We start from the raw sequence: 25,764 nt of genomic DNA, 5'->3' as shown, positions 1-25,764 counted from the left end.
AGCGAGGCTCTGATCCATCTTTCTTCACGTGGCTCCTCTGAGGCAGGTGAATAGGTTTCTGTGTTGACAAAAGCCCTTGAGTCCCCCGGCCTGGGAGAAACTAGGTCAGTCTAATGACACTGATGTCACACAGCCAGCTTCCTTGATGGGAGCCTTGATGGAGGGTGGGGTAGAGCAAGGCGGGGCAGGGTGTGGAGCTGAGGTCACCCTGCAGATCTGCAGGCCACTCACAGGGTTCAGAAGAAAGGTGGGTCCGTAGCCGGTGGCTGCCCCAAGGCCTTTGAAGTTTTATTTGCTGCGTTTCTTGATGTCACATAGGGCAGTAAACCGTACCTGGAGGCTGCTGTCCTTGGCTGTACAGGTAAGGGTGGTGGCATCCACTCTAATGGTGTCACAGTAGGTCAATCTAGGGGGCAGAGAGCAAAGGGAACTGGTGTGGGGCCCCGACCTGGCAGCCATGCGCTCTGGACCCCGATGCTTACCTCTCAGGGTTCTCAGCCGCCATCACACGTGTCTCTCTGGAGCCAAGTCATTCTCTCAAGGGTGACTGGGTCAGGCTGTGGCATGCCCGAGATCTTGCCATGGTGAGGAAGAGGGAGAGGTGGTCAGAAGGTGAACGTGTCATGTTCTTAACAATGGCGCCTGTGTCCACACGGCATTCGGAGGGAGGTGGCTATGACTTGCTGGGGGCGCTGTTTGCTTTCCTGCTCTCTCAAGAGGTCACTTTTGGACACCTCTTCATGGATCAGCTCCCTTGGAATGGAGATACCAGGTGCTGTGCAGAGTCCTGATTCCGCAGGCCCTGGGTGGAGCCAGCCCTTTGTGGAAAGGCATTCAGCCGAGGCCGACGAACACTCTGACGCTGCCCGAAGGTCTACACACCCAGGAGGGACTTGAGTGAGGATCGGGCACCCACAGCTTGCTACTCATTGTCTTCGGCCACCCAGGAGGGTCACCTGATGGGAGCTGGCTGGAACCACAAACCGTCAGGCCTTGAGAAGCGGGGCCTTCATCTTAATCATCGGTACTGAGAATTTGCACACTGTACCTGCCTTAGGGTTTCTCTTGCTGTGGTGAAACGCCAGGACCAAAGGAACTTGGGGAGGAAAGGGCTTATAATGGCTTACACTTCCGTATCACTGTTCATCAAAGGAAGTCAGGACAGGAACTCACATAGGGCAGGAGGCAGGGGGCAGGAGCTGATGCAGAGGCCATCGATGGCCTCTGCATACTGGTTTGCTTAGCATGGCTTGCTCGGTCTGCTTTCTATAGAAGCCAGGACTGCCAGCCCAGGGATAGCACCAATCACCATGGGCTGGGCCGTCCCCTGTCAATCACTAATTAAGAAAATGAGCTACAGCTGGATCTTACGGAGCCATTTTCTCAGCTGAGGTTCCCTCCTTTGAGATGACTCTAGCTTGTGTCACGTTGATGTGAAACCAGCCAGGACAGCGCTGCAGGAGCTCTGGTCTCTAGGCTGCATCATTTAAACTTGATCATCTAGCCTCTGCCTTGTTGGGGAAGGCTGCATTGGCCTCAGTGGGTCTGTGGACTTGATTATCTTGCGGAGTCTGTAGCTTCCAGGTCTGGTTCAGGTAACAGGGCTGGGTTTCCTCTTTTACAACTTGAACTTGGGCATTTGTATAGATCAAAGCACAGTGACAATTCCCCTGAAGAGGCTTGTTGGATCAACTTCCCCCTGCTCCTAGACGCTATCGCAAACAGTCGATCAGAATGACTCCTTTATTACCTTACTCTGGAGAACAGGAGTCCGAACCGTCTCCAGCAGGGAATCGGTTTCCTAGCCTCTCCAGTTTCTAGAGGCATCTGCATGGCTTGGCTTGCAGCCCCTTCCATCCTCTTCAAAGCCACCAGGGTCACATGATCACACTCGGGGCCACTGACCTCTCAGCATACCCAGAGGTGATGTCCCCAGAAAACAGGACACTCTTCCCATCTCGTGATTTTTTTTCCTCCTTCTCTCTCTCTCTTTCTCTCTCTCTCTCTCTCTCTCTCTCTCTCTCTCTCTCTCTCTCTCTCTCTCTCTCTCTCTCTCTCTCTCTCTCTCTCTTTAAAGATTTATTTATTTAATATGTACACAGTGTTCTGCCTACATGCATGCTTGCAGGCCAGAAGAGGGCACCAGATCTCATTACGGATGGTTGTGAGCCACCATGTGGTTGCTGGGAATTGAACTCAGGACCTCTGGAAGAACAGCCAGTGCTCTTAACCGCTGAGCCATCTCTCCAGCTTCTCTCCTTCTCTTTTAAGATGGGTCTGTGTAGCACAGGCTAGCCTGGAACTCACTATGACCTTGACTTTCTGAACCTCTTGTCTTCACCCCACCCAATCCCCAGCGTTGAGATAATAGATGTATACCACCATGAATGGAACCCAGCGTTTCTTGGACAAAAGGCAAGGAAGTCCTCTGTCTTCTGAGCTTTAACCCCAACAACCCTCCCCCTTTCACCTCCTGAGATCACGGTTCTAGAGATTCTGGACATCTTTGGGATGCCGTGATTCTGCCTCTCGATCATTCCCAGGGTAACCTTGTGCTCGCATATGCGCCCAGAGATGTGGTCATCTTCCTGCTTGTTTGGTTGGACCAGTGTAAGAACTCGACAATTTTCACAGGATCGAAAGACTGTAGCCGGTCTCCTGAGCAGGCAGGGCCTGTGAGTCCGCATTTATAAGAAGTTGCCCATTGCTTCCAATGTCCCAGCTCCAGAACAACAGTATGAGAACTGCCTGCCCAGTGGGAAGAGGGTGGTTTTCAAAATCAGGCTGACCAAGGCTTGGAAACTGCTCTGTTTTTGAGAAATGAGAGACTCTGGGACTCAGTTTTCTCTGTTGTAAAAGGTCCTTGTGAGGATTAAACGATTCAAGACTGAGCACAGTGTCTCCAGTATAGCAGTTCCAGCACATTGATCCGTGTGTGGCAGCTGACTGGCTTCTCATGGCCCCCAGACTGTTATGTGATTGGATGGGTGGTCTTTCAGGGGCAGGAAAAGCCCCTCTGTGGATTCAGTTGCACCCCCTCAAATTCACGTATTTAAGCTCTAGCCCCCAGCACTTCAGAATATGGCCTTATTTGAAAATATAGCCCTTGCAGATAACGATTGGTTAAGATAAGTTCTCAAAAGCGGGTCTAATTCAATGACTGTGTGGGTATAAGATGGGAAAATTCAGACGGGACCACACAGAGGGAAGGAAGTGTGGAGACACGGGGAAGACATCATCAACAAGCCAAGAAGTTTCCAGAAGCCGAAAGTGAGGCCTGGCCCACCCCCCTCCCAAGCACCTTTGGGGAAGTACCGTCCTGACAGTAAGGACATTTACTTTTGGACTTCCAACTCCACAGCTGTGAGAATATATTTCTCTGCTTTAAGGCCAGTTTGTGGTAATTTGTCGTGGTGGCTGCAGGAAATTAATCCAGCCGCCATCGAAGACATTTCCTCGTTGTCTTCATTAGTTCCTGGAATATCTCTACCACTGAACCCCGAGAAGCTCCACAGCAGCCTCTGAGGCTAAGAGCAGGCTCTGAGCCCCTCATCCCAGCCAGCCACCGAGGTCTCCAGTCACCTTCCTGACGATGCTGGGGAGCACAGCTTCCTCAGCTTCTAGAGAGCCAGGAGGCCCAAGGCTGGGTGCCATCCACTCCCCAGTGAGCTCCTTCCCATATTCCAGAAAGCCCTCACTGGGAGATGGAAGTGTCCTGAGGGCTGGGAAGCAGGGATTGGGCTGTGTTTCTGCAATGGGTGGTGTGTCTAACCCAGGGTTGGCACGCTGGGAAGAGCCTGAGAACAAGTCTTTTTGGGCTTTACCAGCTATATAAACTATCATATCCACTCCTCTGTACTGTCTTCATTAAAAGCAGCTACAGATAATGCATTTTTTAAATGAATTCAAGTGTCCCAATAAAACTTTATTTATAAGAACAAGCAATAGACTGGAACTTTCACTAACCTTGTTTTAGTCACACCTCCTGACCTTCACTAAAGGGGCACACATTTTTGTTTCCTTTTCTTTCTTTTCTTTTTCTTTTTTCTTTTCTTCTTTTTTTTTTTTTATATATATTTAAGTTCAGTTCCTCACAGACCCATTAATACTTGTCAGGCTCTCCTAGGATGGGAGCTGGTGGGGGAGGGGGTAGAGGAGGGGTAGGCAAGGGGTAGGGGATGGAGCCACTTCTTACTTACAGGAAGGATTTCTGCTCAGAAAGGCAAGTAGTTAGAGAGGGTCTTTAGTCTACAGAGACAATGCAGTGTCCTTGGCTCCCAGCAAGCAGCTCACGCAGCATTCAGTCCTCACACACAGCTCAGGGTCAGCGTTCTGAGGTGAGTGAATAAACGGTTAACTGCCCAGCCCCACGCTGAAGCCTTAGCTCCAGCCACCCTTGGAATAACAACCTTGGTCTGGATGAACATCCAGAAAATAAGCCCTCAGGAAAGCAATCCGCAATAAAAGATGCTATTTGCACCTCACCCCAACCTACCCCTCCCCTTTTAAGTCAAGTATGAAACTAGCCCCGAGACCTGCGGAGCTAGAAATGATGAGTCAGACATTTAACCAAAGGAGTTCTCTCTCTCTCTCTCTCTCTCTCTCTCTCTCTCTCTCTCTCTCTCTCTCTCTCTCCTTCCCCCCCCCTCTCCCCACTCCTGACTCCCCCCCTGCAGCAGCGACTCCTGGGAAAGTTGGGGTGTGTGAATAATTCTTGTTCTACCCCTGCCCCCAACATACACCTTCAACAGCCCCTCCTGAAGAAGGTTGGGGTGTGCGGACAGGCCACATGCGTGGGGGAGGAGGATCATACAGACATTCATCTGAATTAATGAAGGAGGCACAGCAGCCCACAGCGTTGGCACCGGCTACGGGCACTGCATTCCTTAGCGCTTTCATTGACTGTGTAAGTCAGACGTCGCCCCTCCTTAAAGCAACGCCTCACGCCTATTAAGTGTTCAGAACCAGAAGCTTAGAGAAAGGGAGGACCCCATGCTGGGTCCTGCAGGGCCTGAGGCATGGCAGGCCAAGGGAGACATTCTAATCCCTCCATGTCTGCCGGCTAGATGTAGTCTTCAAACATGAATGGTGGAGTATAGAGAGATTATGTTATGTTCTTTATTGTGTGTATATTATAATATATAATAATACATTATATATTATAAATGTCATGATGAATTACCCCATAGTCTATCACAGCCTTACCCTGACTCTGTGAGGGGATGCTATTCTCCCATTTTACGTAGGAAGGGACTGAGGCTCAGAGAGTTGATGTTAGGAGGTGACAGAAACAATACTAGAATCCAGCTGTCTCGTTGCTCAGGGCACAAGCCCTCTGGTTGCACCAGCTGGAGACTATTTCCACCCTGTTCTGGATCAGCTCATGAGCAACCAGAGAAGGTCGAGGGAACGTGGTTTTGACGGGGGAGGAGAGGGTTTACCTTTCTCCTGAGTAATATATTGGTGTCCAAATTAAATCCAAGGGTGACAGTTGACACTACCCTGACATGACCCTGCTCTGTTGGCCCCTCAGCAGAGTGGAGCCGTCAGATCGCACTGGGCAGCAGGTGGAGCTTGTTGATGATGCTCTGGGTGGGCACACGCAGGGAAGGCTCATCTACTGTATCAACCGCACTGTTGCCATGGGAGACAGACTCACATGGTTTCGTCGCCAGGGACTGGGAGGTAAACAGGCTCCTAGTATGTATGTCCCCCTAAGTTCACTCATTGCTTCAGGTGCCTGTGCCCAGATGGAAATGGGGACAGTGCATTTACTTGGATTGAAATGCAGTCAAATGGGGAGAATTCAAGAATGAAGCCCTTCGGGATACACTGTGATCATAAAGATCCACATTCTTGGGGCTGGAGAGATGGCTCAGTGGCTAAGAGGCACTGACTGGTCTCCCAGAGGACTTGGGTTCAAGTCCCAGCACCCACATGGCAGCTCACAACTGTCTGTAACTCCAAGATCTGACACCCTCACACGGTCTATTGTATACATGCAGCAAAACACCAGTGTAAACAAAATAAAATAAGTAAATTACATATATATATATATATATATACATATATATATATATATATATATGTATATATATATATATATAAAAGTTCACGTTCTTAGAACCAAAGTTATAGATAATAGGTCCCCTGCCCACATAAGTTTGCCAATGACACAGTAAGCCAAATCAAGCTGAACTGAAAAAGTCTAACAACAGGTATATTAAGCAAAGCAACTCCCAGGTGGGTTCTGCAGTCCCAGAGAAGGAGGCCAGAGAAGTCGCAAGCCTGAACTAAAGCAGAGAGATTTTATAGATTGTAGGCCAGGGGTGATGATGTGTCTGCCACAAGCTGGGTTTGTGCCCAAGTTTGGTCAACAGCTGAGTGCTTATGTGGGGATTTGGAGAGCTGGTGGCATGGGGAGGGGGAGCTGTGACAGCCTCCAAGAATGTGGACTGGGCTTTTGGGCACCTTTCCTTTGTTCAGAGACTCTCTGGGCAGTCAGGGTTTGGAGAGAGACACACAGAGAGAAACAGAGAGAACAAGGCTTTCAGGACTACGCAGAGCAGAGCTGGAGGCTCCCACTGAACAATAGACCCTTGCAAAACTTGCCCCAGTTCTCAGCACCTTCCTGTCCCCAAGTCCTTTGCAATGTGACTTTATACCTCAGCAAAGGTGGAGTCTGTTCCCTTGCTTCTCTAATTTCTGCCGGACTGTGACTTTCTTTAGCCAATAATAGAATGTACCAGAAATGATGGCGTGCAAATTGTATGACTTTCATACTTCTGCTTGCTCAATAGGAATGGGTATAGGAGTAGGGCATGTTAGAGCGCACTTTGTACTTTCTGTTCCATTGTGAGTGTGTGTGTGTGTGTATGTGTATGTGTGTGTGTGCTTACATAGCTTATCTAGAAAAGGATGGGATTGCAAGACTATGCATGTGTTACATTAGATGCGAAGGAAGAAGACTTGTGAATGAAAGGGAGACTAAGGTAGAGGGCATAGACGTGAGCTGGCATGAACTGCTGGACTTCCCTTTTGTTCTTTTTCTTTCTTTGTTTCGTTGAGGTTTATTTTTGTTTGTTTGAGGTATTTTGTTTTGGGTTTTTTCCCCCTACCTTGGCTGACCTCACACACGTCAATCCTCCTGCTTCAATTTCTCAAGTGCTGGGTTACAGGGACATGCCACCAAGCCCAGGCAAAGCAAAACCTACTTAAAGATACCATGATCAGAGCTTTGATTTAGAGATCATGTGAATGTTTTGTGCAATTACATGGATGAAATGCTTGGAGAGTGGGGAGGGAGAGAGAGAGAAGAGGGAGTGTGTGTGTGAGTGTATGATGTGTATACATGTGTGTGGATGTGCATACTTGTGTATGTGAGGCTAGAAGTCACTTCACGTATCATTCTTCAGATACCACCCACCTTGTTTTTTGAGACAGTGTCTCTTACTGGGACTAGGGATTACAGGTATATGCTACTATGCCTACCTCTGGCTCAGGTTTTAAATGGCAGTTCTTCCTCACACATTTCATAGCCAATGAGATAGGAAATACATTCATTTAGGCACCAAGATATCAAGTTTCCAGATTCAGCTTTGCCAAGTGACTTTGGCTACATCCTCTCCCTCCTTGAGTCTTGGTTGCTGTACCGGTAGAGTTCCATATTGACATTTCACAGCACATAGGTAAGAAATAGGAAGTCTTTATGAGTAGTCACATTTTACATCACACACAGGAGATTGTGAGCATCAGTAACCAGAAAAACCGCCATTCCCATAATCAGAGATCCCTCAGCAAAGCAAGTGGTAGGTTGGTTGATAGGTACGTTTGTTGGTAGGTTGGCTGGTTGGTTGGTTGGTTGACTGGTTGGTTGACTGTTGACTGGTTGGCTGACTGTTGGTTGGCTGATTGACTGGTTGGTTGGTTGGCTAGCTGGCTGGTTGGCTGGTTGGTTGGCTGGCTGGCTGGCTGGCTGGTTGGTTGGTTGACTGGTTGGCTGACTGTTGGTTGGCTGATTGACTGGTTGGTTGGTTGACTGGTTGGTTGGCTAACTGGCTGGTTGGTTGGTTGATTGGTTAACTGGTTGGTTGACTGTTGACTGGTTGGCTGATTGACTGGTTGGTCACTGCCTCACAGAGCTGAGTGACAAGACAGACTGGACTAACAAAATGGTCACTTTAGCTGGTGTGAAAGCCAGGTGCAGCCAGGCTACCCACATATACAAGGTAACAAGCATCAGTGGGTGGTCTTCAAAGGCAGCTGGCATTTTTCACAGTTTTAGAGAAAAGGGTGAATCCACATGTGAGGATGAGAGCATGGGAGCCAGTCTGCCTGGCCTTCTTCCCATAAGGCCCCTCCTTCCTTCATAGCCAAGCCACAATCACAAGTCTAGCAAATACAAGGTGGTCTTGTGATTGATCTAGCAAATCAATCACAGTCTAGCAAAATACAACGTGGTCTTCCTTCCTCGTCATTTTTTGTTGACTGATGAAAAATATACTTTTGTCTCTGACCTAGCAATATCCATTCTCAAGACTTACGATTCCTCATTGCTATCGCCGTAGTCTGTTTTTGGAATAACTGACTGGTGACCCTGCCAGGTCCTGTAACCAGCTCTTCAGCCACAGCGGCACCTGTTCCTTAGTGTTGCTGACAATATGTTCCTGCTCTATCCCCGCCTGGCCCCCCCTTAGCCCCTCCCACACCCTGCCAAGCCAATTCCTTTAAAGCAATTGCTCCATCACATAGACTGCTGCCCCTCCCTCAATGTTCCCCGAGGAGTTTGACTAATGTATGAATGTATTGTCTTAAACCCCATTGAGGACAGTAAAAAAGCCTAACCAGGGAAACATTTTGAAGTCTAGCTAGCAGTCAGTTGCAGAGTTAGGACGCTGTATGGTGTGCAGCACAGAGCAGAGTGCTAAGGCAATACCCAGATCCTTCAGCTCAGCCTGATGTCACTGGGCCATTTGTTCCCACCCTGATTCATCATGCATTGTGATCTCATAGACTCACAGAGAGCGTCGAGGAAGCCAGGGCCACAAATACCCAGGCATTGCCTTAGCTGTTGACAAAGATATTCTTTTGATAATTCAGAACTCTAAGTGAGAACAGTGACGGAGAAACTTAATTTTGAAAAGAGTACTTTTGATGCCAAATGCCAGTCCAATGAAGGATTCTACAGTGGGTTCTCCTTTAAATGAGGCACTGTCTTTAGTGATCCTTTCCAGGGTTTTTGAAGACCTGAGAACTCCGTGGATAGGTCTTTTGTCCTTGGCTGGTGACACATACCGGGTATGTCCTGAAGCTTCAAGCACTGTGCATGTATTTGAGCCAGAAATGCTGTTGGGAGTTTAGTCAATAAACTGCTAGCCACACAAGCCTGAGGACCTGAGCTTGATCTCCACAGCCACTCTAGGCATGTAATCCCAGTCCCAGGGAGATAGAGACAGGGTGGTCTGAAGTTGGCTGACCAGCCAGCTTGTCCCTACTTGGGAACCCCAGGTCTCAGGGAGAAAGCCTGACTGCAAAAGCTGGCTGGTACCTGAAGAATGACACTCAAACTTGACCTCTGGCCTTCACATGCCTGCACAGACACATGCATTTATACCTCACACACATGCACAAGCATGCACACACATGTACAAAAGACCAAAACAAAGAAAATGTGGTCCCTTCCAGTTAGCAAGCTTGGAGGTCATGGGAGGTCACTGACGATGACCTCCTGCTACCACCTCACACTCCACCCCTGCTACTCGGCTTTGGATCTCACCTCCTGCATCCCTAGTAACACATCAGTTTTAAAGAAGGAAAGATCACAACCTCCCTTCTTAGAACTTGAAAGCCTTGTGAAAGGAGAATAGAATTCCAACTGCCACCAAGATATAAACACCACATAAAGTGGGGGTATCTGGGCATTGCTGAAGCCCACCAAGGCACAATGTGGCTTCTTCAGACACATTTTTTTCCTTTGATTCTTTTTAATTTACCCTGTTACATGATTTTGGCCAAAGGAATGGGGAGTGAGTCATACCTCTGGCCCTGGGTACAAAGAGACATTCTGAACCACTCAAAAGACTGTAAGATTCAAGGACATGCTATTGATTGCCCTCTCACCTAAAAGTTAATGAATGGGGCTGTCAATCACCTAGACAGGCTATCACCCCTTAGGAGAGCTGTCTGGTGCAGAAACCGGATACTGGCCTATGGTTTCCACATGTACTCACACACACACGTGGATTTGCATACACACGTGTGAACATGCATTTTTGCAAGAATGTAACACACACAACACTAAAAAGAAAAAAAGGAAAAAAAAAAACCTCCGATAAACTGTCCTTGAGTATCCTTTTGAGTCCATTTAAAAAAATGTTTTTATCTATGAGATCTACAAAAAAGGTGGCTGGAAAGGTGGCTTAATGGTTTAAAGCTCTCGCAGAGGACCAGGGTTCCATTCCCAGCACTCACATGGTGGTGGTTCACAACCTACCACAAGTCCAGTTTCAGGTGATCCGACGCCCTCGGCATGTACACGAGGCACACACATATGTGCAGGCAAAGCATTCACACACATGAAATAAATAAATCTATAAAACATAGAATCGCCGGGCGGCGGTGGCACACGTCTTTGATCCCAGCACTCAGGAGGCTAGAGCCAGGTGGATCTCTGTGAGTTCGAGGCCAGCCTGGGTTACAGAGTGAGATCCAGGACAGGCACCAAAACTACTACACAGAGAAACCCTGTCTCGAAAAACCAAAAATAAATAAATAAATAAATAATAAATAAATAAACAAATAGAATAAAATAAAAATAAAACATAACATCTACAAAAGGAACTCCAAGTTCTCTAGTAATAATCCCTTGAGAAACTGACAGGGTCCTCCCAAAACATAAGCTGTCAATAGTTGAGCCAGTCATATAAAGTGTAAGAACAGTCTTTAGAACGGTTTAGATACCTAATAGAGACACAGTTCAAACGTCTATACACTTTGCCCAGTGCTGAAGCTGTTTCGTGTGTCTGTAACTTGCGTCTGTGTGTCCATGTGCTCGCAGAACAGAAAACCTGGCAAATAGTGTAGAATAAGGGGAAGAGAGTAGGCTTGGGGTTTATCAGCACCTAACTGTAGGCAAAGTCCTTACTTTTCCCCTAAGACTTTCTCATCTGGAAAAAGACCAAGTGGGCACCACTGAAATAGTAAGTGGAAAGGCAAGCTGGGTTCTCAGGAAAACCCGACGGGCCTGGGGCGGGGCTGGCTCCCTGGAAGAACTCACCACATGGCCGCTCCAGCTCCCATCAGACAAGAAGAGGCTCTTAAGTCTATTTCTAGTTTGTTTGCAGAGGCTTCAAGGGAAAGGCAAGACCTTTAAAGACTTCCATTAATAAAAGGGAGGAGTCCACAGAGGTCGCGAACCCTCTGGGTACTACCCGGGGGCTGCAAACCAGAATTGAAAAGCCAGAACATCAGTGTCCAGTAAAGGTTACACAATCTGTTCTGTGGCCTCTAGAGAGAAGGGGAGCAGCCTCGAAACACTGTTTCTAAAAGAATCTAGAAACTAGCTAGGTGAGCGACCTCTCAAGCTGCTCAAAGTTGGTCTCCAAACTGTATGAGGCAGGGTCTCACTGTACTACCCAGGCTGTCCTTGAACTCGTGAGCTCACATACATCAAGTTCTTAGGTCGGAGCACACCTCTTTAAATCACAGCCCATGGTTCTCACCTGCAGCTTTAGCTTACCTCCCCAACTCCCATTTCCCGGCTCTCTGAGAGCTTATGTTTCCCCAAGCTTCACCTCCCAGCATTCCCCGTTTCCATTTAGGATTTCATTTATGTCTCTTCAATCTCAGTGAGAGACTGTAGGTACCAGACTAATGTGGGGAGGAGCTTTGGAAAGAAATTCAATTTCGGTTTAGTTGCTTTAACTGGGGGGCACTGGAAAAGAACTGACCACTTTGTCTCAGAGCTGGAAAGCTCCCAAAGTCAATTCACACCTATTGCATAACCATCTGTGTGTGTGTGTGTATGTGTGTGTGTGTGTGCGTGCGTGCGTGCGCGAGCGCACACACGTGCGCTTCTTCAAGGAATGATCCGCTCTGCAGAAGCCCGTGAATCTCACCAACTTGTGAGGTGGCATCCGATGATGGCAATCCTGTCATATCCAGGGCTTCAAAACATCCCTTTAGAAGAGGTGACAATTTATTCCCAATCCGCAAGACAGTTTGTTTGGCAGGAAGGGACAGTGCCACTCAGCAAATTGGCAGGAGCCTAAGGAAGGGGTGGTGGAGAAGGCTTCCTTGTTTGTTTCCGAGGGCTGTGCCCTGTGGACAGTGGTAATTAGGGGACAGGGTGGGGCCCTCTGGGCTGAAAATGATAGGACAGGTACTGCCCTAATTATGGGAGTTTATTGGGATGATACTTGGGGTGTGGTTATTACCATCTGTTGGAGTTCACGAACTAGACTCATAAATGGTAGGCTCAAAGGGGAAGTGAGGGTATTACAGACTTGCCCTGAAGCCTCTAAGATCCAAAATGGTCAGGTTAAATACAGAGGTGGGTTTGGTGTTTATCTCAATGAAACTGTTTGGGAGAAGATGACACCTTTGACTGTGTGGCCCTCCGTGGTTCATCCAGTGAGCGCCGAGACTCGGGATGCAACATGGACCCTACTGGGCGGTTGTCTGCATGTTAAGCTGTCTGCCCTGTTGAGCTGCCAATGGGGGAGCTTCTCCGAGCAGCACAGTGTGGGGACCTCTGAGATGGGATGGCGAAGACAAGTCCTGGAAGCAGGAAAGACAGGGACGTTTTTCTTTAGGGATGCATCTCAGCCCAGACCCTTGGTGGTGGCGGTCCACCTACGCCAAAAGGCAAGATTGGCAACCCCCTTTCAGTGTGGCTCACCCGCTCAGTGTGGCTCACCCGCTCAGGGCTTTTGAGACTTGGTTGCACATCTGAACCACTGAGGACCTTGTTTCATTGTAAACTACAATTCAGCAGCTTGGGGGCCCAGAGATTCAGTATTTCTGTACAGCCTCCAGGTGATACACCAGATCCACGGAAAACTTCCTGAGGGTCAATCCAAGCAGCAAAGTACCTATGGACCTTCTGAAGGCCTCAGTTTCCCAATCCATACCATGGGTTTCTGACTGAATGACTATAGATTCATCTGTAGCTTATTTTGAGCAATTTATACTCGCTGATTAATTGATATATTTTAAGGCAGAATTCCTAGGAAACTAAACATTTTTTTTTCTTGTAGCTTGCCTGTTTTTATTTAGTCTAGTTAAGTTAGGTGTTTTTTTTTTTTAAGCTCAAAATCATTTTTCTTCCTCAGGTTGTACTATTACTAGCTCAATGACAGCTCCTGCAGCAGAATTTCTTAATCAGGGGATGTGAGTTGTTTAAAATATTAAAGTTCTTCAACTACCAATTCGAAAGTTGTAGTTATCTTTGATGGTTAACCAATGATCTAAGACATGAGAAAGACAGGCGCTAAGGCAGGACCTGTACAGGCTGGCTTTATAAATAGGGCACAGAGGCTGCGCATCACACAGCCTCTTTGCTCAATTCAGTTTTCAGGTTTCCCAGCCAGACATGCATCTCAGAACTTCAAAATTTATTGTTGTGGAATATTAGTCAAAGATGTGTTACATTTGTTTATGCTGCAGAATATTTGTTTAATGATGCAAAGATGTGTTACATTCTTTTATGTTGCATTTGTTTAACTCTGTGAAGCTGTGTTACTGTGCCTGTCTAAAACACCTGATGGTCTAATAAAGAGCTGAATGGCCGATAGCAAGGCAGGAGAGAAGGATAGGCGGGGTTGGCAGGCAGAGAGAATAAATAGAGGGAGAAATCTAGGCTCCAGAGAGGAGCAAGGAGCAAGAAAAGGAGAAGAGGAGTATGCCAGGGACCAGCCGCCCAGCCACATAGCCAGCCACAGAGTAAGAAGAAAAGAAAGATATATAGAATAAAGAGAGGTAAAAGCCCAGAGGCAAAACATAGCTAAAGAGAAATGGGATACTTTAGAAAAGCTGGCTAGAAACAGGCCAAGCTAAGGCTGGGCATTCATAAATAAGAATAAGTCTCCAAGTATTTATTTGGTAGCTGGGTGGCAGACCTCCAAAGAGTTAAAAAAAAAAAAAAGCAACTACAATTCATATTAGCAAGCACACGTTAAGTGCAGCTTTCTGACTGTCCATGCAGTTATCAGTTGCATTTCTATAGCAACTCATCAAACTCCCCAACAGCTGGATGTGAGTGAGCCTTCCAGAGAGTATCCAAGACTCAGGCCAACTTTAACATAGTCTTACATAGAAATGTGATAATAAAGCACAAGCTGAATTCAGGACGGGCGACTTGGTCTTTTATTCACTGTTGGTAACGATGAGGATTCAGCCTAGAGCTTCCTGCTCATCGTGCAAGTGATGTACCAGCTGAGATCAACCCATCATAACCTCTTCCCAAATCAAGGAAAACAGACATTCAGACAAAAGAGGTACACAGAACCCAAACAGACATGATCGAGGAGGAACTTCTCCATGACACGTTGCATAGGTGAGATGCTAAGATATAAAGCAAATAAACCATACAGAAAGATGTAAGGGGGGTATGGTTGACAATCACACTCCAATAGATAGCCCCATAAATACAACACAAAATGGGCAACACAAATTGGACTCAGTAAGTTATCTGTAGCTGAAAGTTTCCTGTGTCCCACCCGGTCCGCAACCGCCCAGACCCAAGTAAACACACAGAGGCTTATATTAATTATGAACTGTGTGACCTATTGGCTCAGGCTTCTCACTAGCTAGATCTTACATCTTAAATTAACCCATTTCTATAAATCTATACTTTGCCCCGTGGCTCGTGGCTTACCAGTATCTTTACATCTTGTTTCTCATGGTGGCAGCTACAGTGTCCTCTCTGTTCTGCCTTTCAACTTCCTCCTCTCTAGTTAGAATGTCCCACCTAACCCTATTCTGCCTCACCACTGGCCAAACAGCTTTATTTATCAACCAATCAGAGCAACGTATTTTCACAGCATACAAAAAGACATTCCCCCATCAGTTATTTTTTTAAAAAAGAGAAAGGAGCTGGGTGGTAGTGGCACACACCTTTAATCCCGGGACTCAGGAGGCAGAGATAGGCAGATCTCTGTGAGTTCAAGGCCAGCCTGGTCTACAGAGCAAGTTCCAGGGCAGGCTCCAAAGCTACAGAGAAACGCTGACTCAAAAAACCAAAATAAATAAATAAATAAGTAAAAATAAAAAAAGAGAAAGGACATGAAGCTGGGAGGGAGGATGTAGGAATGGGTCTTGGAGGAGTTTAGGGAGGTGGTGATAAATATGATCAGAATGCATTACATGAAATCCTCAAATAATAATTTTTTTTTAAAAATTAAGGCAAGAAAACTTTGATTTGGAATAGGTAATAAAAATTGAATTCTGACTAGCATGAGAGAGGGGAGACACAGGAAAAAGGCGCTGGAGAGGTGGATCAGTCAGTAATGTCCTGCCTTCCAAGCACAAGGACCCGATGCCCCTTTTTCCACCATGCAGGTGCAAAAATAAATAAATAAATAAATAAATAAATAAATAAATAAATAAATAAATAAATAAATAAAGTCAAAATGTAACCAAAATATCCAGGCACCAAATACTGGGGGTCCTAATTTTACAAAATAAACACTGATGGGTATAAAGGGCCAGACAAGTCCTGATACAATAATAATGGAGGATTTCACTTCTAACTTTTGTTTATGTGTTTTGTTTGTGTGTGTGTGGGGGGGTGTCAGGGGTTATACATGTGCCATGTCGCATGTGGAGGTCAGAGGACAACTCACGGGAGTCATTCCTCTCCTACCACATGGATTCTACCAGGCTTGGTGGCAGGTGCCTTTACCTCTTCAGTCATCTTCCCATACCACAGCAAAGGATTAACAACCTGCTTTTATCTTTACTAAAAACCAACAAATAAATCTTAGAGTTAAATTACACCATAGATCAAATGGACTTAACACGTCTACTGAATATTCTATCCAACAGAAACACAATGGACACTTTTCTCTGCAGCCCATGGAACCTTCTCTAGTCTAGACCACATTCTAGGCCACAAATCACATGTTCCCAAATACAATAGAATCAAAATAGTCTCTTGTATCTTATCAGATCGCAGAGCAATAAACCAAAAATAAACAGCAATAAAAACTATAGAAACCATACAAACACATGGATGCTGAATCCTCTTGAATGACAAGTGAGTCACTGGAGAACTTGGAGAGGGAATTAAAAAGTCATATAATTAAATTCAAAGGAAAGCACAACTAACAGAACCTTTCAAGGCAGTTGTAAGAGGAAGATTTAAATCTGGGAGTGCTTGCATTAAATAGTCAAAAAAGATCTCAGATAACTAACCCAGTCATGCACCTCATAGTCCTCGGAGTCATCTAAACTCAAAGCAGTATGTGGCAAGAAATAATAGAGACCAAGGCAGAAATAAATAAAATGGAGACAACACATTAAACCTATCAGAACTGATACTTTGAAAAATAGGCCAGAGTGCCAGACCTCTAGCCAAACTCACCAAAGGGACGAGAGAGAAGATCCAAACTAGTAAAATTAGAGATGAAAAAGAAGAGATTCCAATGCAGTGTAGAGAGTTATTGGGAAGTACTTTGAAAATGTTATATTCCAAAAAACTGAAGAGTCTAGAAAAAAGCTAATGCATTTCTAGACACATCTGACCTAATAAAGTTAGGTCAAGTAGATATGAACAACAGATCAATGACACTCAGATTAAAGTAGTAATAGAAGGTCCCCCCATGGAAAAAGACCAGGACCCCCTGGCTTTACTGCCATCCTCTGCTAACCTCTGAAGAGGGGTTAAAACTCAGGCTTCTCAGACTGTTCCAGAAAATATAATGGGAAGGACTACTGCCAAATATTTTATGAATCCAATATTATCCTGATCTCCAAACCAGATAAGGACATAACAATAAAAGGAAACTATAAATCAATTTTCCTGTTGGACATAAGTACAAAAAAAAAAAAAAAAGAATACATTAAGAAAATCATGTATCATTACCAGATTGGATTCATTCCTAGAATGCAAGGTTGGTTCAACATACACCAAATCCAATGTATGTCATCATATAAATAGATTAAAGGGCTGAAATTACCATGATCATCTTAACAGACAGAGGAGAGCCTTTAAGGACATTCAAGGCCCTTCATGATAAAAGCCCTGAAGAAACTAGGAATAGAAAGAGCATACCTCAACATCATAAACGCTATGAACAACAAAAGCTATAGCTAACATTGTACTAAATGGGGGGAAAACCAGCAAATTTCCTCTAAAAATCTGGAATGAGACAAGAGTGCTCACTCTCTCCATTCTTATTTGATATAACACTCAAGTCTTTGTCAGAACAACAAGGCAAGAGAAAGAAATATTAAGGATACAAATGGGAAAGGAAGAAGTCAAATTATCCTTATTGCAAAAAGACATGATTGTATTCTTAAAAGACCCTAATGACTCCACCACAAAACTTTTTTTTTTAAAGCTTCATTTTTATTTTAGGTGTATGGGTGTTTTGCCTGTGTGTATGTCTGCGCACCATGTGTGTGCAGGGCCTGCAGAGACCAGATGATAACATTGAAACCCCTGGGACTGGAATTACAGACCATTGTGAGCCACCATGTGGGTGCTGGAAATTGAACTCCTATCCTCTCCAAGAGCAGACAGTGCTCTCAACGGCTGAGCCACCTCTCCAGCCCTGACAAACCCCTTCAACCTGATAAACACTTTCAACAAAGTATCAATATACAAGCTCAACATAGAAAAGTCAGCGGCTTTATTATATGCCAATAATGAACTTACCAAGACAGCAATCAGAGATGAAAAATCCCATTCACAGTACCTTCCAAAGAATAAAATGCCCAGGAAACCTAACCAAAGAGGTGAAAGACATCTACAGTGAAAACTTGAAGACACTGAAGAAAGACATTTAGAGTATGGAAAGTCCCCCTGAGCTCATGGGATGAAAAAATTAATACTGTGAAAAAAAAATAAGGTTATAATGCTGAAAGCAATCTACAGGTTAAATGCAAGCTTGACCCCATTTTTCACAGAATTTGGGGAAAAAAATCTGATCTCAAATTTTATTGTAGAGTTATAGTAACAAAAGCAGCACAGTACTAGCCCTAAAACAGACCTGTTGATCAATGAATAAAATAAAGAGCCAGAAATAAACCCACACAGTTACAGCTCCCTGAATATTCAGAGAGCTATCAGAAACAGACACGGGAGAAAACACAGCCTGCCGCGGTTTGGATGATTATGGGACTCTTCGGCCTTTGGAACTGGTTTATGGGAGGAATGTGGAAGAGTCTAGAACTTTGGGATAGAAAGATCTCTAATTCCGTAAGCAGAACATCTATACTGTCTTTGTGTGTTTGTAGGTCATCAAAAGAGGGGGGGACCATGAAATAGGAGGAAGAGATCTTACAGGGAGCTGGGAGATAGAGAAGATAATGGGTTACTCTGAAGGGAAGCAGGAGGAGATAGACTGGCTGTATAACGGAAGGGGACCAGCTAGATGGGAGGAAGGAACAAGGACACAGAGGAGGTCAGTGGGGGAGGGGACAAACGAGAACAAGCTACAACACGCTCCTGTGTGAAGATGCTGTGAGGAAACCTATTACTTTGTGGGCAGGCTGACCTCACATTTTACTTTAAACTATTACCAGGGTCGCTAAAACCTAACTAGACATGCAACGCGTGAAAGAGAAGTGATGCTAGTTAAAGGTACCACAAATGTGGACTCCTCTGTGAGGCTCTCCTCTCAGCCCCAGTGGTAGCCATAGCAACACACTTTGCTGGATCCCCCTCAACCACCCAACTCCATGAATTAATCATGAGAAACAACTGAGCCGGAACAATTCATCTTCATTATTGTATCATCTCAGGAGCTAAAGAAAGCAAATGAGAACAGTTGTCTAATCTGAAACTGGGAAACCAGAAGGAGCCAAACTATCTGAAACTCTAACTTTAAAATAGCCAGCTATAGTTATAGTTACGCTTACAGTTATACCTACAAATTGCAAACTATTACAACAAGCATCACAGTGGAAATGCCACAACCGTCTACACATCGTATATGATTACATGCCATAAAAGGTGAACAAGACAAAAAGAAATTCCTGACCCCATATTTTCGTTGTTTATTTACACACTGACTTGAGATGGAGATCTCACTATGTTGCCAGGCCAGTCTGGAGCGCTTGGGCTCAGAATCTGGTTGGTTTGTGAAGGGAAACTGTGCTTCACTGACTGGCTGGCCAGAACTGTTCTCTTGGAGAACATCATCTCACAAGCGACAGCAGAGTCCTGTGCTTTTATAACTAGTGAATAAAATGAGGGGCCTAAGATAACAGGATAGAGGCTGGGGGGGGCGTCCTTGGACCCTCAGTGGTCCTTACTCCCAGACACAGGCAATTCCACTAGACCCATGGGCCAAAGCCTGGGATGTCAGAGCCCTAAAAATCTGTGAAATTAGGACTGGATTTGTCAGAGAGGTTTCCAAAGCTCGAAATAGTTATCAGAAGTCATACGTTATAAGAAATGTTAAGTTTGTGTGCCGAATTAAACAGGAGGCTGTTCCTTTCTCCCATCAATCATAAGTCCACTCTGTTTAAGTAACATTATCAGTGAGAAGAAAATATTTTGGGGGTGAGAATGGGACAAGGAAGAACCTTCAGCTCACGGGGGTAATGGTACAGATAAAGAGGAGGAAGACTGGGAATGTGTGTGCATCTTGGTTCCCTCATTCTACATTCAGAAAGTCCTTTTGTGCTTTGTTTCTCATAGAACTTTTAAGAAAGGATAATATAAATTTAGGAGGAAGATCATGAAATAGAAGTAAAATTGAGTAAGGAAAGTTTAAAAATAAATGTAAAGTGGTATATATTCTCAATAGAACAGTTTGACCATATCTATTAATATATAAATGACCCAAATGTTTTCCCTGTAATGGCAATAATGTCATTCTTAGGAGTGCTAAGGAAATAAATCATGATTTCCCAGAAATATTTATATAAAAGTGCTTACTGGGCCAGGAAGATGGATCAGCAGGTGAAAGCGTTCCTATGCAAGCCGGGCGATTGGAGCTCCGCTGCAGAACCCATATTAAGAGCTGGATTTGATGGCGGGCACCTGTAATCCCATCAGTCCTATGGTGAGATGGAAGGCAGAGAACAGAACCACTGGGAACTCTTGGGCAGATTAGCCTGGAGTAACCGTGCAGCACCAACAAGAAGGAACCTGCCTTAACAAGGTGGAAGCAAAAACTGGTGGCTGAATGTTATCCTCTGACCGCCACCTGTGTGCTCGGGAGTGGCATTTGCACATCACACACACACACACACACACACACACACACACACACACACACACACACTACAAAAATAAAACAAAAGTTAGAGAAAAGACAAAAAAAATTAAAGTTCTCATGGTAGCATGAGCTAGGAAAGTATCAAGCTGTGTACGACCTAAATGTCCAATGATAATGGGTTCCTTAAGAAACCCAGTGCATTCATACAGTGGGATTCCATGAGGCCATGAAAGTGCTGTAGAAGAGAATCATGATGCACAATGCTAAAAATCAGGCTGGGGTGGAGCTCAGTGGTAGAGCACCTCCCTAGCACAGGTGAGACCCTGAGTCTGTGCATAATACACCAAAGGAAAAAAGGTGATGAAAAGCAAAGCAACCTATGAAACTTCCTAATAAAAAAATGCCTATCACTATGGGGTTGTTAACATTGGCCATCTCCAGTTATCTTAATTACAAGTGATTGCATTTTTTATTGTTATTTATCTTCTAAGCTCTACTGTGAATTTGATTTGGTTGCTTTTTTCTGTGTTTTAATTAATTTATTTATTTATTTGACTTTCGGTCTATGAATGTTTTGCCTGCATATATGGATGGGCACCATGTGACTGCCTGGTGCTTACAGAAGTTAGAAGAGGGTGTCTGATTCCCTGGAGTTATGGATGGCTGTGAGCCAACATGTGGGTGTGGGAATTGAACCTGGGTCCTTTGTAAAAGCAACAAGTGCTCTAAACCACCAATCGATCTCTCCAGCCCTTTGCCCAAGTTTTAAATGTATGTGGTAATATTATAGTAATGTTGGATGATTCTGTTAAGGCATAGTTTGAATATACAGGAAAAATTGCCTAGTGTGTTGTTTAAGCTTTTTTTTGGTTTAGTTTTGTTTTGTTTTGTTGAGACAGGGTTTCTCTGTGTAGCCCTGGCTGTCCTTGAACTCACTCTGTAGCCCAGGCTGGCCTCAGATTCACAGAGATCCACCTGCCTCTGCCTCCCAAACGTTAGGATTAAAGGCGTGTGCCACCATGCCCAGCCTGTTGTCTAAGGGTTAACCACATATATGCACAATGAAGGTCCAGAAATCTCCCCTGGAACGGCTCAGCAATCAGCATCCTCTCCCCTCCCTCTCCTCAGCCCCTGGCAGGCACTGGCCTCTATCTGTTCTTCCCGTGGTTCAGATTTTCCCAGGACGTCACAGAAATGAAACCATACGGTGTGCAATCTTCTGAATCCGGCTTCTTTAACATAGCAGAAAACTTTAAAACTAATCAACACATTCTTGCACGAGTATCTCATGATAGATACAGATGAAAACTTAAATATCAGTCGTGGACTGATGAACACTTACCTCAGGGGTAGGCTTTTGATTTTTTTTTTTGTATGTTCATATTCTCTGACCCTGTTTGACGCCGATACGCTGTCTCACCTCTTTCATATTTCACACATACTTGGGGGGCGGGGGGGGGGGTTGCCAGGTTTGTTCCAAGCACACACCTGACTGTGTCAGAAACAATTTGCTTCCCAAAGTTACCTGTATGCTTTTTCCAACAACCGCTTTGCAGACTAGTTGGTCTTGGGGTTTTTGCTTGCTCTTGTTTTTGTTTTGACCTTTGTCTAAAGCTGTCCTAATATGTGTACAGCCACCTCCTCTGGTTTGGGTTTGCATTTCCTTTGAAGGACCGTGTTGGGCGCCTTTTCATGGACTCCTCTGAAGCTCTGTGTCTTCTGTGGTGAAAAGTCTCTTCCACCTTTCACCTAGTTCTGGAGGAACTTGGTGTTCTTCTGTGGGTTGTAACGCTCCCTTACTTACTCTGGAGCTCTCTCATCAAGGGAGATGTGCACTATTTCCTGCGGCTCTGTGGCTCTTCTCTCAACACACCTTCCAAAGAACAGAAATTCTTATTTTTGGTGATGCTCAATTTAATATTTTTTTTTAAATCACTTGTGCTTTTGTGCGGTATCTGTGAAATCTTCCATTACCCAACGTCATAAAAATCTCTCCTATGTCTATTTCTGGAGTTAATGGTTTTAGATTTGCGTGTAAGTATTCAGTTGGCTACCTATTTGCAAATAGTTCATTCCCATCCACACTCTTCGTTTCATATTTAAGGTGTTCTTAGAGGACTTTTGAATTTCAGTGAAGACAAATCCATTTTTTAATAATCTGTATGACCTTTCTTACCCTTATAATTAGATAAAAACATTTTTTATTTTTGTCCCTCTTCTTTCTTCCCCTTCCCTCCCCCACACCTTTCTCCTTTCTTCTTCCCTCCCTTCCTTTTCTCTCTCCTCCTTCCTCTCCCTGACCCTGTCCTCCCCCCTCTATGGAGAAAGTCCTTGAGAGAACAAGGCTGAGCTGTGGTCTCTAAAGGCCAGTTCCTCTGAGGTTTCCGCACAGCGGTTGGTTTTCAGGGCTTGAGTCAGAAGCACACGGGAGGAAGAAGAGGAAAGCAGGAGATAAGATCCCCAGCAGACACAAAATTGGTGGTTCAGGGGGTCATGAAAGCCGCGTACTTCCTATTCACTCTTCAAGAGTGAGAGGTGCATCCGAGGTCCCTCATGAGTCTCAGTGTGTAAACAGTGGAGATTGCTCTGGGGAAATGAACAGAAGTAAGATCAGCGTGACTGTCTCCAGGGGCATCTCCCACCTCTTCCAACCCAACCATCAACTGGAGGCCGTCACTGAAACAGTGGCCAGTGTATCACACGCTCCAGGAAGAGGGTTTCAGTGAGTGCCTCCTATTTCACCGGTCAAATAAGACCAGAGCCACTTCAGACATGTTTCATGACCTGCAAGGATTCTGGGGTCTCTATTTTTCATATTTCATACGCATTAAGGGCCAATTTAAAAAAGTATAACATGTCTGAACAAGAATCCTTAAATACTTAAAATCAACGATGAACTGGCTGAGAGAACAAATATCAAATTTAAAAGAAAGAAGGTTTCCTTATGATGTCATTTAGGGAGGAAAATTTGAGGTCAAGTGTTATTTTTCATATCACACTTGTTTGGGAATTGTAATATCCCTCTCTCTAACCCAGCCTTGGCTCAGACATGGGATTGGTAGAACCAGTGAAGTCATGAACTGAAATAAACTTGCCAATTCTCTTTTTGTCCCCACACAGACAGATCCACCTCGGAACCCTGGGGAAACCAATCAAAAACACCAGAGTGAAGGACAGCAGTGGTTCCTGGAGCAAGTGCATCCCCCCAGGCAATCATCCTCTGCCTTTCCTGGGCTGCGCTGTGTGTAGACACTTAGAGGATGCGAGAAGGGAAGGGTTAGTGACAGCAAATGAGTATTCTGACAGTCACTCGTGGAACTTGCTTGCTCCCTGCTCTCTGGGAAGCCCTGAGACCCCACAGAAACGACACCACAGCTGTGGACTCACATTTCTTCTGAAAGTCCGGAACCAAGAAACCTCTGGCCAGGAAACAGCTGGTGCAGGATGCCATCCTGGACTGTAAAGACCCTGCAATGACGGGACTTGAAATATTTTGTAGAGAAAAGACATGGGCTAGGCCTGCCTGGAACTCCCACTGTTCTCAGCCAGTTGGTCCTTGCCCAAAGGGCCATAGGGGTTCACATGGAAAATGGTTTTCCCCCCTAACTAAATCTTCCGTTTCCTGAGGGCATGGAAACCCCACAGCATAGTACAGTACAACATTAGAGAGGAATGCAAGAAATAATCACTGATCAATGCCCCATGATATAAATATCAGAGGCAAATAGACCTTCAGAGGCTTGACAATGGACAACTCTTACAATAATACAGAAGATTTGGACCCATTCCACCATGAGGTGCTTGTTTGAGACAGTGTCTTACTGTGCAGCCCAGGCTACGGTGAAACTTATAACTGGAATCTCTCTCAGCCTCCCGACTCCTGAGATTGTAGGAGTGTCCCACCATGCCCAAGCCTTTAAGGAGGGTCAGTTTGGAGTGTTTTCAAACATAGAATTGTTAACAATGAAAATGCACCTTCCATGGATTTTTCAGACTGTGGTTTCCCTCCAGAGAAAAGAAAGTGTATGTATGCAAAGGTCACAGACACATCCTTTTACTAACAAAAACAAAAACAAAACAAAAAAACCCCAAATGCCTATTAACTGATATGTAAACAAATTGTGATAAATCCGTACAATAACAAATATATTCATCAGTAAAAAGAAACCCAATACATGTAACAGACAGATAAATACTGTGTGCATTATGATAAATGACTAAAGCCAGACTCAAAAGGCTACAGAGTGTGTGTTCCATTTAAGCAGACTTCTGAAAGGGCTGAAATGAGATAGGGCCAGAAAATCCATAGCTGCAAGGGAAGCATGAGGCGGGGGTGGAGGGGGGTGGGGGGGTAAAGGGGGGGGCGAGGACAACAAAGAAGCATGAGACACTTAAAGGGGCGGAAATATTCTCTGTCCAAATTGCGATGATCTCTTGAACTTACGCACCTGCCAAAATAAACAGATCCACAAAACAAGTAAAAGAGACTAGTGGGCCGGGCTAGGATTCAAACCTTGTCTCTTTACACGTGGAGGAGGGTCCGAATGAGTTGCCTGAGTATTGTCCACAGGAAGGCTGTGATCCATGCTTCCTCCATGCCGTTTGCTACAGTTCTGCAATGGAAGTGTTCCCTGGACCCCAGGGGCCAACTCGATCCCTGAACTGCTGTGTAGCAGCCAGAACATCATCTCCTTTCAGTCCTCTTCTCTCTTCTGTAAAACGTCTGTCATAGTCTAACCAGGCAGAAAGAAATGGAAGCAAATAAGATGAAAAGGAGCCTCGGTGACCCCAGGAGGTGTTGTCTGCTGCTTAAAGGGCATAAAACCTGAGTATAGAGGACAAAAGAGCCACGTGCTAGGGGCAGGGAAGGAATCTTCCTGCCATCTGATATCCATGTCAGCCCAAACATGCACACACACACACACACACACACACACACACACACACACACACACACACTACTGCCCAGGACCACCGGTCTCTCTGTCCTTTGCTTTGTTCACTATGTGTTTGTTTAAAGTCTACTTTAAACAGCTCTGAAGAAGGGGATACAATGCCTTACTAGAGTTCTGTGATTAGAAAGGAGCCAAAATTAACAAGTGGGAGGAATCAGCTCTCTCTCTCTCTCTTTCTCTTTCTCTTTCTCTCTCTCTCTCTTTCCCCACCCCACCTCTACCCCCAATGCCTCAGGCTTTTCCTGCCTTCATGTTGAGTGAGAACCTCTGAAGATAAAATCTACAGAGACCTCAAAGAGCAAGTCATTGTGAGAAAGTCTCTGACAGCAGAGACTGTGGCATCTCTTCGCCAGCCTCTGCACTGAGAGAGACCCAGACAGGCATGCCATCTGGGTGGACAGCCAAGTGGAGAATCCCCA

At 45.2% G+C, this 25,764-nt stretch overlaps 1 long non-coding RNA gene across 1 annotated transcript; it reads left to right on the top strand.

Annotated features, from left to right (window-relative positions):
* Positions 1 to 225: 225 nt before the first annotated feature.
* Positions 226 to 24,625, top strand: LOC143267613 (uncharacterized). The gene is made up of 2 exons (XR_013042914.1): positions 226 to 361; positions 23,511 to 24,625. It is a non-coding gene; the product is annotated as an uncharacterized LOC143267613 (long non-coding RNA).
* The last annotated feature ends 1,139 nt before the right edge of the window (positions 24,626 to 25,764 follow it).

Source organism: Peromyscus maniculatus, chromosome 10, assembly GCF_049852395.1.
Source record: "Peromyscus maniculatus bairdii isolate BWxNUB_F1_BW_parent chromosome 10, HU_Pman_BW_mat_3.1, whole genome shotgun sequence".
Lineage (NCBI taxonomy): Eukaryota > Metazoa > Chordata > Mammalia > Rodentia > Cricetidae > Peromyscus > Peromyscus maniculatus.
Note: the sequence above shows the minus strand (reverse complement) of the source record. Positions and strands in the feature narration are given on the sequence as shown.